Source organism: Ambystoma mexicanum, chromosome 4p, assembly GCF_040938575.1.
Source record: "Ambystoma mexicanum isolate Mex_15411 chromosome 4p, UKY_AmexF1_1, whole genome shotgun sequence".
Lineage (NCBI taxonomy): Eukaryota > Metazoa > Chordata > Amphibia > Caudata > Ambystomatidae > Ambystoma > Ambystoma mexicanum.
Window position 1 is genome coordinate 1169777061 of NC_090927.1, and position 14677 is coordinate 1169791737.

At 44.8% G+C, this 14677-nt stretch overlaps 1 protein-coding gene across 4 annotated transcripts in view; it reads left to right on the forward strand.

Annotated features, from left to right (window-relative positions):
* The window catches only part of HIVEP2 (HIVEP zinc finger 2), a 532634-nt gene that overhangs the window by 132168 nt on the left and 385789 nt on the right, over window positions 1–14677 (forward strand). The window contains exon 1 of one of the 4 annotated variants that reach the window (XM_069606806.1): window positions 5404–5605. The exons of the other annotated variants lie outside the window; for them this stretch is intronic. The gene's annotated coding sequence lies outside the window, so the exon portion shown is untranslated. Of the gene's footprint in view, window positions 1–5403; window positions 5606–14677 lie in introns of those variants that run through there. 4 annotated transcript variants of the gene reach the window in all.

Sequence of the window (14677 nt, forward strand, 5' to 3'; positions counted from 1 at the left end):
GGGCAGGTGTGGGATCTCTACAGGTGCGAGGGAAGGCCGGATAAAGTTGTGGGGATCCAGGGCCAAATAAGAAGGAAGGTAACATGCGGAGACGCCCTCTTTGTTCCTGCAACAACAGTCAAGGCTTCACCCACACACGGCAGAAACAATATACTGGGTATGTGTACAGCCATTGACCTGTTAAGTTAAAATGGAGAGAATAACTTTTTGTAGCAAGAAAATCTCTGAGGAACACTTGCTGTTGCAGCAAAAGATGGGGAAAGCAAAATGTGCAAGTATGCCAAGGTTGTCAAATTCCAGGCCTTACGGCCCAGGATCCTGATGGGTTTTCAGGATATCCCTCATTAATATCCATGAGGAAAAATGTGCATACATTTAGAATCACTGTATGCAAATGTATCTCATGAATACTAAAGAGGTGTGTCCTGAAAACCCAACATGGATCCGGCCCTCGAGGCCTGGAGTTGGACAACGAAACTGGCCATTGTCAGGAAAATGTAAAGCAGAATGGTTAGAAATCATGAAATTCATGTGCTACTCGGAGGGAATTAGGATTCTTTTTGCGGGGGTGGGGGGCGCAGTCGATGTCAGCTCAGCATAGATACTGCAGCTAGGTAGTCAAATACGTATCACCTATTAGGTAACTCTCACCAGACCGAAGCAGCAGTATTATATTCTTTCGTTGGTGTCTTTTTATGGATGGTGTGCAACAGGGGGTTAAAACATTCAAGTTGCAAACTTTTAACAAGCCACATAAAGTCACTTGCTGTATTAATTCTATACATACACCCAGCACACCATTTCTTACTCGCCAAGAGTGAAATATATCACTAGCAAATGGCTAGGGGCCGGTGCTCATTTTGCACCCTGGTGTACAACTTCTGTCATCTCCTGAAAGAAACTTAGGACTCTACGCTATCAGCTTTCTCAGTGTTCACTGCAGCTGTAGGGGTGGGGGGGGCAGCTCTGATTGCAACGCCCTGCAATTAGCGACTGGCATTCCTGGTTTGCTGAGTTCATGACGTGGCAAGTGGCCACCCCTCCGTTTGTGAACTCTCTTTGTCCACCTAAGTTGCATCCACACGCTTCCCTGTCTCTGGTTCGATGGACTATTTCTCCATCCACTTCCTGTTAACCCATGCGGCGCACCGCTGTGCGCAGAAGCAAAGTTTATCATTAATAATGTATGTACAATAGACTTGCGGCTTAAGTGCAGTCTTTTGAACTGAAAAAAGGGCCACTATTTGGTACATTGAGTGTTGCATATATTTGCCTTTAACCCAGCTAAGCCACGGAACCAGTACCCAAATCACTAGCACAACTTTTACATTATGGGAAAATGCCCAAGCTATTTATTTAGAGAGACTTCAAACAGTTCACAGATACGAATATCTTTTAAAAATCACAGATGGGTGACATAAATACAAGCAATGCAAAAGCTCGCATTGCATTCCGAAAGGCTCTCAAGACCTATCTATTTTGTTAACTGGAAGACTGATGTTTATTTATTTGTCTGCAAAACTTCTGAACTGATAACATTCTCATAGACGGTAGATTTGGTTACCATGTGATACACCTGCGCCCAAATACGATCAATTTCGTCAGGAGCGCGTTTACAAATATCTGAAATCAAATCAAATCAATGCCCCTACAAATACTAACCCAGATGTAAACAAGTACCAAGTACAATTTACTGAGTAAGTACAATTTTTAGCACATGCAAAGAGCATCAGGGGATGTCTGGGCTAAGGCTTTGCCACTGGCGGTGCTGGATGAACCCTTCAAGGTGACCCATTGAGAGATGGAGACACCTGATGAATCCAGAATGCACAATACTGTCCCTTTAAATCAGGTCACCAGATTGCTCCGGTCAGGTCAGAGTGCTTCAAGGAAAGAATGAAGGATGGTCCACAATGAGGAGCAGCTGCAGGAGTCGGAGTCAAAATCTACCACAAAGGAGCGGGAAGATTTGCAGAGCAGGATCATACGACTTGGGTTCCTGTCAGGCAGCAGGCACTCCCGCTTTACGTCTGCTGAATACCCCAAGTCCAGGAAGCTTTGGGGAGTGCCAGAAGGCTGCCGGCATGGATGGTGCAGCGATTCCAGAAGGAAGGCAAAGTACAGCTTGAAGCAAGATTCCATAACACAGAAAGGCAGAGTTGCACTATCAGGTGGATCAGGTGTATGGCAATCTGGCTAACCTCAAAGACCTACAGAGATGCCCCTCAAAGACCTACAGAGATGTCCTATCCCCACCAGCAACTTGATTTGTAGAATGGCCCATTGTGTACGCATGCATACACACACAAGCGACACGCACACACGTGTGTGCGCACTGCAGTGTCCTGCCCACCAATCAACAGTGGTGCAATTCTGAAAGTTTTGGTCGCCATCCAAATAGGGTTGGCCAGCCAACAGCAACTTTTGTGTGTGTACACACACAGACAGATGTGATTTCTGGTGTCTGGGAGACCCTCATTCAGCCTAAACTAGAATCCATTTAATAGAAGTTAATTTGTGACTAGGGAGCAGAACATGTATTTTGGCAATTGCTCATAACACACAAAGGATTAACAGAAACAAAATGGTGGCCTTGGAGGAATTTTCAAATGCTTTGGTAGTCATGTTGCTCCTAATCCCAAAGCATTTGTCTACTAAGGTGCTTAAAAGGCTACTGAGTGGTGTAACTAAAAGTTCATTAAATAACGTCCACCTGCCTACTCCTCCAAAAACTTTTAGTGGGAGAAAACCTAACCAGAAAAAAGGGGTTGCTCTGTGACAACCAGTGATCACAAAGTCATATGGGCTACTCAGGGCAGCACACCAAAAATAAATTGCAGCTGCAGGTGGGGGCTTCTCTAAAAGTCTCACTGGCAATATAAAGAAGATCTAGAAATCAGGGGGGCAGCAAAATGTTTAGGGGACTAATTCGTTTGGCAAATGGAACCCCAAAATGGAATTCTGACCTTATATCGATCCTTGTCCATGGATGTGAGATAGGAGGTGTGGCAAGGGCGAGCTAATGAAGCGAGCTGGTAAAATAAATAGACTTAGGGCCTGATTCATGGAATTTTCTGCGCAGTGCAAAGTGGGTGTCCCCGCAGACTCCAGCATCAGCCTTCCAAGTGCATATAAATAAATATGATAGATACTGTGCTCCCACTTCCCCAACCCTATGTGAGCCTGGAGAGAAATCCTCTCTCTCCAACTCGCAGTGAAGTAACGTTGCTTAAAATGTTGAGTGGGACATGAAAGGGGCCCCTGCCAAATTAGGGGGACAAAATGGCCCCCCATGAAAGTTGGGGGGGCAAACACCCTTGTCCCCCCTAAAATTACACCCATGCCAACTCGCCAGTGACCCTGCGAATGGTGCATAGCAAGTCCTTATTGGACCTGCAAATACTTAAGCACTTCATACTCCCTTTATGTTCAATCATTTAAATAGGAAGCCATTTGTAAGAGACGGCTCATTTGAGTAACCATTGTTTTCGACGAGAGCTTAACTTTTTACATTTAAGAGATAATAGTAGCAATATGGGCATTTTTAATCTGAAAGCACGCTCAAAGCACCATTTAACTACCCAAATGCCTTCTCACAAGACAATCAAAATGTCACACAAAAACAAGGTTTTAAACTCTCTTCTTTTCATGTGTACTTATTTGTCATGAAAAAGTGTTTAGATTTTCCTCACATCATATATGAAATGTCCTTGTCAAAAAATGAAAAACGAACAAGTTACCTTTGCACGTATTATCTTTTGTTATGACTCTTTAAGTCTTACCAAACCGATAGACAATTGTTTAGACCTTTGCCGAATTGCATCGTTATTTGTAGTCTTCATTCAAGCAGAAGGGAAATAACACTACCATCATACTCTTCTTGCTTCAAATATTTCTCTATGGAATTATATATTGCACCTAGTTGCGTACAGTGTGTTAGTGGGCAAGTGGGTCATGAGGATTGACCGAGCAGGTCCAGGAATGTGGGAAGAGAGGTTGCTGGCTTGGAGACTTCTGGGGAGTGTTCCCTGCTCCTGGTCGTTTGCTGAGTTAGATAACATTTGAAGACTTGACCTCCCTGCTTTGACTGCAGCATAAATGCCTGAATTCAAGCAAAACTGAGATCCTCCTCATCGGCTCACCCACACCCCTCTTTCCTGCCACTATCTGGCCGGCATCCCTTGGCCGGTACGACGTCCTTTCATCGCAGGATGTTTTTTCGCCGTTTTTTTTAGTTGAAAAAATGCATCACATTTTTTTTTTAATGGGGTTTGGGGGTCCCCCCACAAAAAAAATAAATTCGATGGCATCCTATTGGATGGGGAAGCGCCTGCGTGGGTCCGCCCACGCATTCGGTAATTAAGAAGAAGAATACATTTGAGGGGTTTTTTCGAGAAAAACAAATCGCAGTAAATAAACCCTGCGAAAAAACATCCAGCGATGAAATGACATGGAACCCCCTTGGCCCTCCTCCAGCACCCACCTCCGTGGCTAAGAACCTCTGGGTTATCTTTGACTCTTCTCTCTCCTTCTATCCTCACATTTCCGACGTCTCTAAAAGGTCGAACTCAGAGGTTTTTTTCCCTTCCTCTCCTTCCCCCAGAAGCTCACTGTATCTAGAGTTCTGGTTCTCTCTAGGATTGCCTACTGTAACAGCCCCCTTTTAAATCGGCCTGTCTCTACTCTCTGCAACTCATCCAGAACAGGACTGCAAGACTTAATTGTAATGCATCTAACACACCCTTTTGATAGATTTTTCAATTTTTTTGTCCAAAGTTAGGCCCCTCCTCTGGATACATTGTCCACACCTCTTTTAAAGTGTCCCTAGCTGATTACAGCTTTTAGTCTAGCCTTTTTTAGCCCTCCCCCCGCACCCCCCCCAATACTGCTTTGTGACTGTTCTGGCCCTCCTCGAATTCTGTCAAAAGGCTTCACTGAAACTTCCACGTGACCCCATTTGAAGACTTCAGTGCTTTCTTTCTTTGCCCTCATTGTATGTGAACAGACAGCCCGCTTCCTGCAGTAACCTCCAAAAGATAAGGGTCCTGTAGTTAGATTACAAAGGGGAGTTCATAAGGCAACTGACAGCTGTTGTACAATAGTACTGTTTTACCCGAAAGCTCTCTGAATTACTTGACAGTATGTTATTTCTTTTTAAATATGGGTTATTCGATAGAAAACAGATTTAGGGAAACGAAAGGTTAGGTTACAAGGTATTGACGATGCTGGCTGTGCGTGCTCTGTTCATCTATCTTAACAGCAGCAAACCGACTGCAAGTCTCTGGGAAGGAAGTCTATGTGTAGGCTGTTGAATAATCCCTTTGGGGGCCCTGCTGCTATTTTTACGCCTGGATATGCGTCATCAGTGGGTATTTTCTCTGGTGACTCGCTTACATCAGTAGGTCTCCTGCCATACGCTCTATCAGTCACTGACTTATGATTGATGGCGCTTTTGGCCGATGCTTCACTCCCTTTCCTTTTTTTCGTTTTTTCCGCGTTGCCCGGGTGGCCTCGGAAAGCGGACAACAATGGGGATTTCCACACTGCCGGTGCCGCATTCTTGGCGCGACTGAAGAGAGGGGGCTTCTGCGCGGAGGAGGGGCAGGTAGTACGGATATGTTGTTACCGGCGGGGGACAGTGGGAGGAGGGAGGGATTTCCTCGGCCGCTCTGTGCACATGACACGGGTCTGCCTCTGGGACCTGCAGAGTGTGGCCTCTGCAGAGAGCTACTGAGGTGGAACCGCCAGCCCTGCCGGCTTCCTTAGTACAGACGCACGCACGCACGGCGTGACTGACCACAGTCAGGAGGTCACGCTGAGCCGGGCGTGTTGTCATGGTTGCATTGTTTATATGAGAGACCCCGCGCACGCACGCGCAGCCCATTGTACGTGATGCAGCGGCATTCCCAAGGTGACACACACTGTGCCAAAATGATAATTCGAATGTGCATTCGCCTCACATTCAGACACAGTGCTGCTGTTCGTGTGACCTTTAAAGCTAACAGTTAAAGCTCGTGCCCATGGCATGCCGATTCCACGCTGACATCGTATGCATATAATGTATTTTTCCTCTTGTTGGTGTTTTGTTTGCAGAAGTTGGGTCCATGGGAATTAAAGTCATTCGGGCATCTCGTACTTCTGAGCGTGTGGTCTGTTACTTTTGTGAATTAAAAGGATAAAGTTTGAACATTTATTTGAAAAACATCTATTGGACACTTATGGCATGCAGCTCCAACATTGACATCGTATGCATATAATGTATTTTTCCTCTTGTTGGTGTTTTGTTTGCAGAGGTTGGGTCCATGGGAATTACCGTCATTCGTCCATCTCATACTTATGAGTGTGTGGTCTGTAACTTTTGGGAATTAAAAGCATACAGTTTGAACATTTATTTGAAAAACATCTATTGGACACTTTAGCAATTATTACATATTTCGATAGCAGCATTTTGCTATTCAGTGCGACCGTTCTTTGCTCTGCGCTTTTCTTCTCTTGGCCCGAGCATCAGACAAGTTGGGCAGTGCTCCAAGTTGCGTGTCTGGGGCTGCACTTCGTACAACAGCTTGCCACCTTCTGGGGCAGTGGTCTTCAAACTGTGGGGATGACCCCTCTAAGGGTGCCAGAAGGATGTCCATGCAGGGCCCAGACTATTTAAAAAGGGATTAAGATGAGTGTTTTTAATATGAAATATAAACATATTTTCTACTGCTTATATTTTCTATTAATCCTTTTTTAAAGAGCCACCTCCCCTACCCCCAATCCCTCTGGGCATCCTTTGGGCTCCCTAGGGCAGCCAACTCCTATGTGGAGGGAGGCCCAGAAACCATATTTTTATTCAAGCGGGATGGTGGGGGCTCAGTATGAAAACGTTTGAATACCACTGTTCTAGGGTCAGCACCATGAAACTCCATAATAAGTATGCTATGGGTTATTTGCCTAGAGTGCGCACCGCAGCCAAAGTGACCAATATGGTTCTGTGTTTATTTTCTATTGTTCATTTATGTGTGTGCGCTTTTCCTCAATATGTTCTTTTCTGATTGTTTTTGTAAATAGTGGGTCCCCCAAACCTCTCGCTACCCCACTGTCCATCGCCCCACCCCCTAATTCCCCCACCGTCTATGCCCACACAAACATAACATATATATTTAAAGTTATGCATTTGCTGAAAAATATATTGGGGATAAGTGCACCAAAGGCACACGTATGACGGAACACCTAAAAATAAAACGTATTACACTCAATACAACCATTCACACAGGGATGTGAGGATTATATTATCCAAGGTTGCCTTCTTACGTGTGACGGTACTGGCACCTGGCACCTGGCTCCGAAGCAACTCTTCCCGTTGATGTTCCATTAACACAGAACAGCCAAATTGCCATTTCAAGGTTCACAGTCCCATGAGGGTTTTTTTGATTCACTGAATGATCTTGAAATCTTATTTCTCACTGTTTTCCTTGTGCTTTTACACAAAACTTCCTGGCGCAATCCTCCTAACACACTGGCATGTGCCCTGGATTGTCTCCTGGGTGTGTTTATGACAGGCTTGGCAGCCATTTACTCTCCCTTGGTGGTTGGATTTCCTGTGCAAGATTTTATGAACGATGCTGGGTAGATTATTCCACGTGTCTTTAGCAAGGCCTAGTTGCAGTTGTCGTGCCCTGCGCCCTTTTTGTAAGATGGCAGTGTGTGCTGGATTTAATCTTAAAGACCTGCTAATGCAACAGTTCTATCTATGGCAGAGTGTTACCTACGAGGTGCATTTTTTGTTTTATTAAATATCTGCTATAGGATAGTGTGGTGGTCGCCGCATTATAGTTTAGTATCAAGTTCCATAGGAAACCCGAAAATTGGATTGCTAATAACTTTTGATTTGCATGCCAGATTTGGCTGATATTTTGCCAACAAAGGGTTTTTCACAGGCCTCCCGGACTGGACTTTCTGGGAAAAAAAATCATTAAAAAAGAAAAACGTTTTTAAGAAAACAAAAAAACATTGTTTTCAGTCTACTCCCATTCATTTCTCTATAGAGAAAAACTAAAAATGTCTGTGCAACGCACAGCAAAAACAGCTGGATAGAATTGGATCAGGTATAAAACAACTTGGTCATGAAACGACTTGATTTCCGGCCGGGGTCTTGGATTAGTCCGTCTAGTAGTTGTTAAAATATTTGACGGGGAACGGGGTGCAACCTTCTCCCAAAATTATAGCTATGTCTCCCATGATGCATTACAGCACAGCAGCTTTTCAGAAATGAAAGAGCCCTTTTTTTTGTTTGCTCCATTTGGGAGATAACCACAGTTATAACGGGTATAACCAGGGTTAGCCGAAAATGTAAAGTGGAAAAAATGCTATTTGGAGGAGAAAAAAATAATGAAATGGCATCAGGCTAGAGGTGGGTAGGGGGAAAGAGGACACCATGTGAAATTGGGGAGTTGGGGGGGGGCTAGCGACTAAAATTCAGAGCTCGAACATTTTTGCATTACGGCGGTTATCATGCAGGATAACCCTGGTTACAATAGAAAACGTGATTGAGAATGAAAGTGTGAGACACGAAACAACGAGTGTTGGGGGAATGAGGGTGGGATAGGAAGGGAAAAAGTACTTGAGGGGCTGGGGGACCAAGGCAAGAGGAGGGGGGCACTTGGTGAGTTGCTGGGAGGGTAGTGGCAGGGAAGAGTTTTGGATTGTGTGCGCTTTTTAGGGATAACCACAGTTATTTGCAGGCATTTACAGATAACCAGGGTTATTTGTAGTGCACTGCTATAATCGATGTATACTAACAATGGTTAAAAAGGAGGGTGTTAAAAAAAATGAGATTAATACAAAAAAGAATTCTTTTTGCAGCTACAGTGAGGTGTGCTTATGGGTGTGGCTGACAGCTATGCGACTGTGTTGCTTTAAGGAACCGAATGGTGCACTATGGAAAGTGGACAGGACTGAAGGACGTGGCCACTGGCAATGGCCATGGGCCATGGATACTGGGTCCCAACAAAACCTCTTGAGGCAACATGTTAAGGGGCCACAGCAAAATGCTGTTACCACTGGCCATGGCTAGTGTGCCCAAAAGAAACCTAGTGGTGTGGCCACGGCTAGTGGGCCCATTTAGGAAGCTTAACTAGGCGCGTTCCCGTTGCAAAACCCACGAGCACATACATATTATAAGAGAAGGGATTCACAATGACATAAAAAATGGTATTATGGGGGACAGTGCATTATGGGGATGTCAACGGGAGTGCGGCGAGTTAAGCTGGTCATGACTTTCCACATCCGCTGAATTTCAAGGGTTTTGTTGCGCAACTTAACTGCGCCTTGCCCCTTAACTTAGGTTTTTTCAGTAAATAAGATATATATATGTAGCGCTTCTGGCTGGATTCCTCCCAATTCTAAGCACAATAACAGTATATGTTATTTTTCATTGAGTTTGAAAGAATTGAATGACCTCAGAAGGGTGAAGGGCCGAGTCGGCTTTACTCGGATTTGAAATTGTGAACTCCTTGCTGACCACATGTCAAATGAACAGTGTACAGAGCTGCCTTAAAATTGTCAGAGTTGATTTAGAAAGTCCTTTTTTTCCTTTGCAAGTTGCCTGCATGGATGCTACAGCAGAGACAGCATGGCGTATTCCCCGAAAGTAGAACAGCGGTGGTCATAGAAGTCCGTCAAGAGTCACTCGTCAGGACTAACGCTACTGCTGAGTGCAGGTCTCAGGTGCGGCTTCAACACATGAGAGACTTGCTATGCACCACATCGAAGCACTGAGCGCTTATGATCTCTTTACGGAGTGCACGAGCCATAAAGACACCAATACGGTCATATTAAAGCATTCTTTGAGACAACTGCACAAACCTAACTCTGAACTCACATCTTTGTTTCGAGAGAGTCGTGTACTCCTTAAATGTGTCAGTTCTCAATTCTCACCTTCTTCCCTAAGGACGGAAGCCCAGCGGAAGTGGCACCGTCCAAAAAAGAAATAGCAATACTGATCATAAGTGTGCAATGCTGCTGCCAGCATGTTGAGACTATTCCACGTCCGTAAAATTCTTGGAAGGCTGCCACGGTGCTGGTTATCTGCAGTCATGGTCAGTGCTGTGTAGGGAGCAGCCACAGCTTCGGATCCTCAGGCACAGGACCACAGCAAGGTTTTACCCCAACAGTGTATGGTAATATACATGATTTAGTAACAGCAGTACTAATACAAACAATACAACCAAGAAAAGAGAGAAGAGAGAAAAAAAATAGAAAATATGTGAGCAGATACAAGCACTTCCAACCCCCGCCCCGAACAGTTAATCTAGATCCATATCCAAAAACCTTCCCCAAATATCTTCAAAAACATTACTTTTGTTCTGCCTTTTCAGTGTAACCATCTCAATAAGGGACAAGGCAAACATTTCCTGAAGCCATACCCAGTACCCGGATAATTGGAGGACTTCCATTCTCTCCGAATATTTTCTTTAGCAACCAACGAAGCCCTAAAGAGCAAAACGATTTTTTTAATTAATCAACCCCATCCCGGGATTGGATGGGCGTGTGGCTGCGGTCCCGGTTTTCGGGAACCGATTCGAAAATCCTGAAATCGGGGCCCGGCGCAATTCTTCCTGCTCATGAAGGATTTTCACCTCCATTTACTCCCCGTTCCCCTCCCTGGTCGCTCTCCTCCAATGACAGGAGTGTGTCTGGAACACCCCCCCGCAACAGGCCAGCGACATTTCGGCCAGTTTCTATCGAGCCCTATTTGTGTGTGCTGCAGTCCTACTTCTATGTCTAAGACCTGTCTTAATATATATTTTTTTTTATCTGGTCACCCTAGGTAGTGACATTAAAATGCAACTTGAACCCACTCCACAGCAGGCTGAATTACCCCATCGAAGACTGTTCACATTACCTCTGCCTTCACCACTGTGTCACTGCAAGTGTACAGACTGCGGGGAAACTCATGAACGCACTAGTTCCAATGCACCATGTTAGGTGGAAAGGCAGGGAACGTTTATAATGACGCTGTCTGGGGGAGGAGCAACAAAGTCACCTACTCCTTCCGTGCATACTATAAGCACGATGCACTCTCACGATTGCATATAGCACAGAGTTACAGTAAGCAGCCAGCACCACTGCAGCAGTATTTCAGGGGAGCTTGTGTATTTTGCCAGGTGCTGCTTCAACAAGTGTGGTCAGGGATTTCAAGACTTACTGTACGCCATATTGAAGCACTGTGTGTTTCCTTTATGACCAGATACATTTTGGCGCTGCAGTCTCCAATTCTCCGAATATGTTTCCTTTGCATATCTCGTTGTACTCAGAGAAGTCTTATTCTGTTTTCTTTTCATATTTCCTATCGCATCTTGCACCCTTGGTTTATTAGCACCTAGCTTGGTAACTTCACATTCCTCTGAGCCAATGAGTGCGCCTGGAATGCATGCCTTAAATCCCAGTACACGCCACCATTTACTCCCCTTGGACCTGCTGCCCTCTAACTATCATAGCTCTTCCCCCTCCCAGCAAACATGGTCCCCCAACCTCACTCACCTGCTAGCCCACCACCACTCATGCTTGCGTTTCGTCACCACCTCGAGAGCCGTGGAGGAGCATAGTTGCATCGCTTGTTTGTTCATTGGCTCGCTTGACTTGAGGACTGGTGCGGATTACCACTAATGCAAGGTCTTCCTGCCGGGAGTACAGTTTCCTCTCTGGGTGCGGCCCTGTAGATGCTTCTGTGTTTTGGCGTTGGCTTTGCCACTTAGTGCGGCATTGCTGCAACATCACTGTGTGGATGGCAGTCTGGACTGGCGGAGTGGGCGGAGTGGGCAAGGCTCTGTTTTGATATTTGATTTCCAATGCATCGGGTAATTGTAATTGTTTATTTGTAAAGCACTTATACACAAGGGAAGTCCTTCAAAGCGCTTCAAGGCGGGAAGGGAACAAGGGAATATAGTCATTCTTAGGTCTTGAAGTTTCCAAATGATCTAACAAAATATAACTAGCATACTAGTCCTGAGGTATTTCTACTAGTGCAAGTGCAGGATTACTAGTGACGCTGGTAGGCTGCCTTGCCAGAGTGCCGGCCTGGCTGGCTATCGAAAACAGCCCTGGTGGTAATTTTCTGATCTCTAGGAGGGTTGTTTCGATCATCTGTGGGGCCCCTGATGGGCTGGCTTGCCTATTTTTGTCACTCTTCTTCCTTACCTTACGGCCACAAGAATGTTGGACGTTGGACTGATTTTTTGCTGCCTGAAGTTGTCTTTGCTGCAGAGGATGCGTCTATCTTCCTGCTTGTTGTCTAGAATACCTATGGCTTCCACCGCTTGTCCCATCGAGATCTCCTTAACAGTTTATTTATCTTTAGACTATATTGGTTATATTTGGATTCGTCTTGCTAAATGTTTTCGTTGGCTTGCCCTTCATCCCAGACAGTATTACTGGTTTATTCTTACCGTTTCAGCTTTCTCTTATTTTCATATGTCTCTTCTATGTCTTTCTGTTCTGTCCAGTTGTGTAACCTGCCATCATATCAGCTATTGTACCAGTTCACAAATGATGTGCAGTGCTTTGGCATAAAGAGCTATAAAGACAACAATACATTCACTCCTGTTTCACGTCCATTTTCTATTTGTATTTTATTTATTTATAAAATTATTTATTTTTTAGTTTTTGAATGTAGATTTCAATTATTTTAGAATTTGGTGACAATTTCTATTAGGAACAAGCTCCCCTCCCCTCTTTAAAATGCTCAGAACCCATTCCCTAACAGATACAGGCGTCTTGCTACGTCATTTCTTTAAGCCGCAGTTTGATGTCGTTTGTTGGTATAACCCTCACTATCATCCGCTGTTTTCACATTGTTCAGACTCAGTTGCTTTGTGTTTCAAGTGAATTAAAGAAGTGGACGTTTCTTTGCGTCTAAAGGGCATTGACTCAAGTTGTACACGTCATATATTAGGACCTATTTCCAGCGTTTCTTGCATGACGCGCACAAAGAATCCGATCACCTTGCCTCCACTTCAGGCGCGTTCCAAAGAAGTGTAGGAATCTTAGGAGTCAAGTAACAAGTAACACGTATTAGAGAAATAGTAAAAGCACTGTTGTTTAGTCGCTGTTGGCCTTGATAGTTGGATTTATTACAGGACCTCCCATTTACCCAGTATCTGATGACCGTGACCCCCAAAATTGCGACAGCTGAAAATGCAGATTTTTTTTAAACCCCCTTTATAACACATACATGTGCGGGGGGAGAACCCTGCAGCCGCTCCATATTACTATTGTATCATATACCCCCACATATATATATATGTGGTCTAAGGGGGGAATTCTAAAAAAGAAGTCACCATTTCGGCCGTTGCAATTATGAGGGCGATATTTTGGGCCATTACCTATAAAAAGGACTTGTAGCTGAAGACTTCTACTATAATATTAATTACAGTCATGGGTGGATAGGACTAATAGAAGCCAGGGAGGGGCAGAATAAAAGGTGACTCTGGTATTTGAGATCAATCTAGTTCATATTTGCCCTTAGTATTCTGGAATGTTTTTCAGAAAGTTTGCATGGCCCGACTCCAAGCAGTGGCCCACCTGGGGAGCTGCCAAAAGAAGCCCACTCATGCATGTTTGTGTTCTTGCGGCAAAGCCTGCAGTTGGGACTCTTGCCCACCTTACACCCTTATTCATTGTTCCCATGTATCAATGTGAAGGAAGGCCTGGCCTACCCCTGCCTCCAAAGAATGAATGGCATGGACGCCAGAAGAGGCGCCCGGGCTAATGGCCTCAACATTTCAATGTGGCGGTGGCCTTTGTAGAAAGGAAGACCTTGAGAAAGTGCCTAATTTCCCCCGCATAGTCGTTGGGAGCACAAAGTTGGTATCAGCCATGGCGTGGCTTCGGCTTTAACATTAGCGGGCTTCCCCCGTGCAGGATAAAGGGAACCCCTGGAGCCCTGGCCCCTTTCAGGCCAAGAGCCTGGAGGCAATCGATTCCACTATTGCAGCATGCCAACACATTTCATAATACTTAATATATCATGAAACTGGGCGCTTCCAAGAATCCAAGTGACTACCTCTCCTTGTGCAGATTCATGTTTTCATTAATAGCTGTGGGAAAGCAGTCGCCTGCCTGTTTTGACCTTGCTATTGTTCTTTGCGGCTGGGTCTGCTATCACAGTGCAGAGAAACTTTCTGTCACAATATCTTGTCATTCTGAATTTCAGGCACATTGTTGCTGGGTTTTTTTTGTGTCTTAAAGATTGATAGTCAATGCTTTTTGCAGCTCAAGGTCTGTGTGCAGCAGAAACTTCGATTTATTTGCTTGGCGGTCCCACGCATTATGCATCTTTAATGACTAGGGGGACGGTGACTGCGAGCAGGTCGATGCGCAGGCGCAATCCTTTATCTCCTTGGGAGACCCTTGCTGATGGCCTGCGCTGGTATTAATTATAGTGTATCTCGTTGTTTGGCTTTGCTGGGAATTATCATCAACGAATGCTTTTTACACAACGTTTGAATATTAAATATGTTGCCAGGTATCTTTAGAGAAAGGCTGTTCTTTTTAATAGCCAAAGTGCCGAGTTGTTTTTTCATTCTCGTGGATTTTTGTGGGTGAAGTTAAGACATTTACCCAAAGATAGAAACCCACACCTATCAATCTCAAAATGTATTGACCGTGGTCCTGTTGCGTTACTCACCTGATG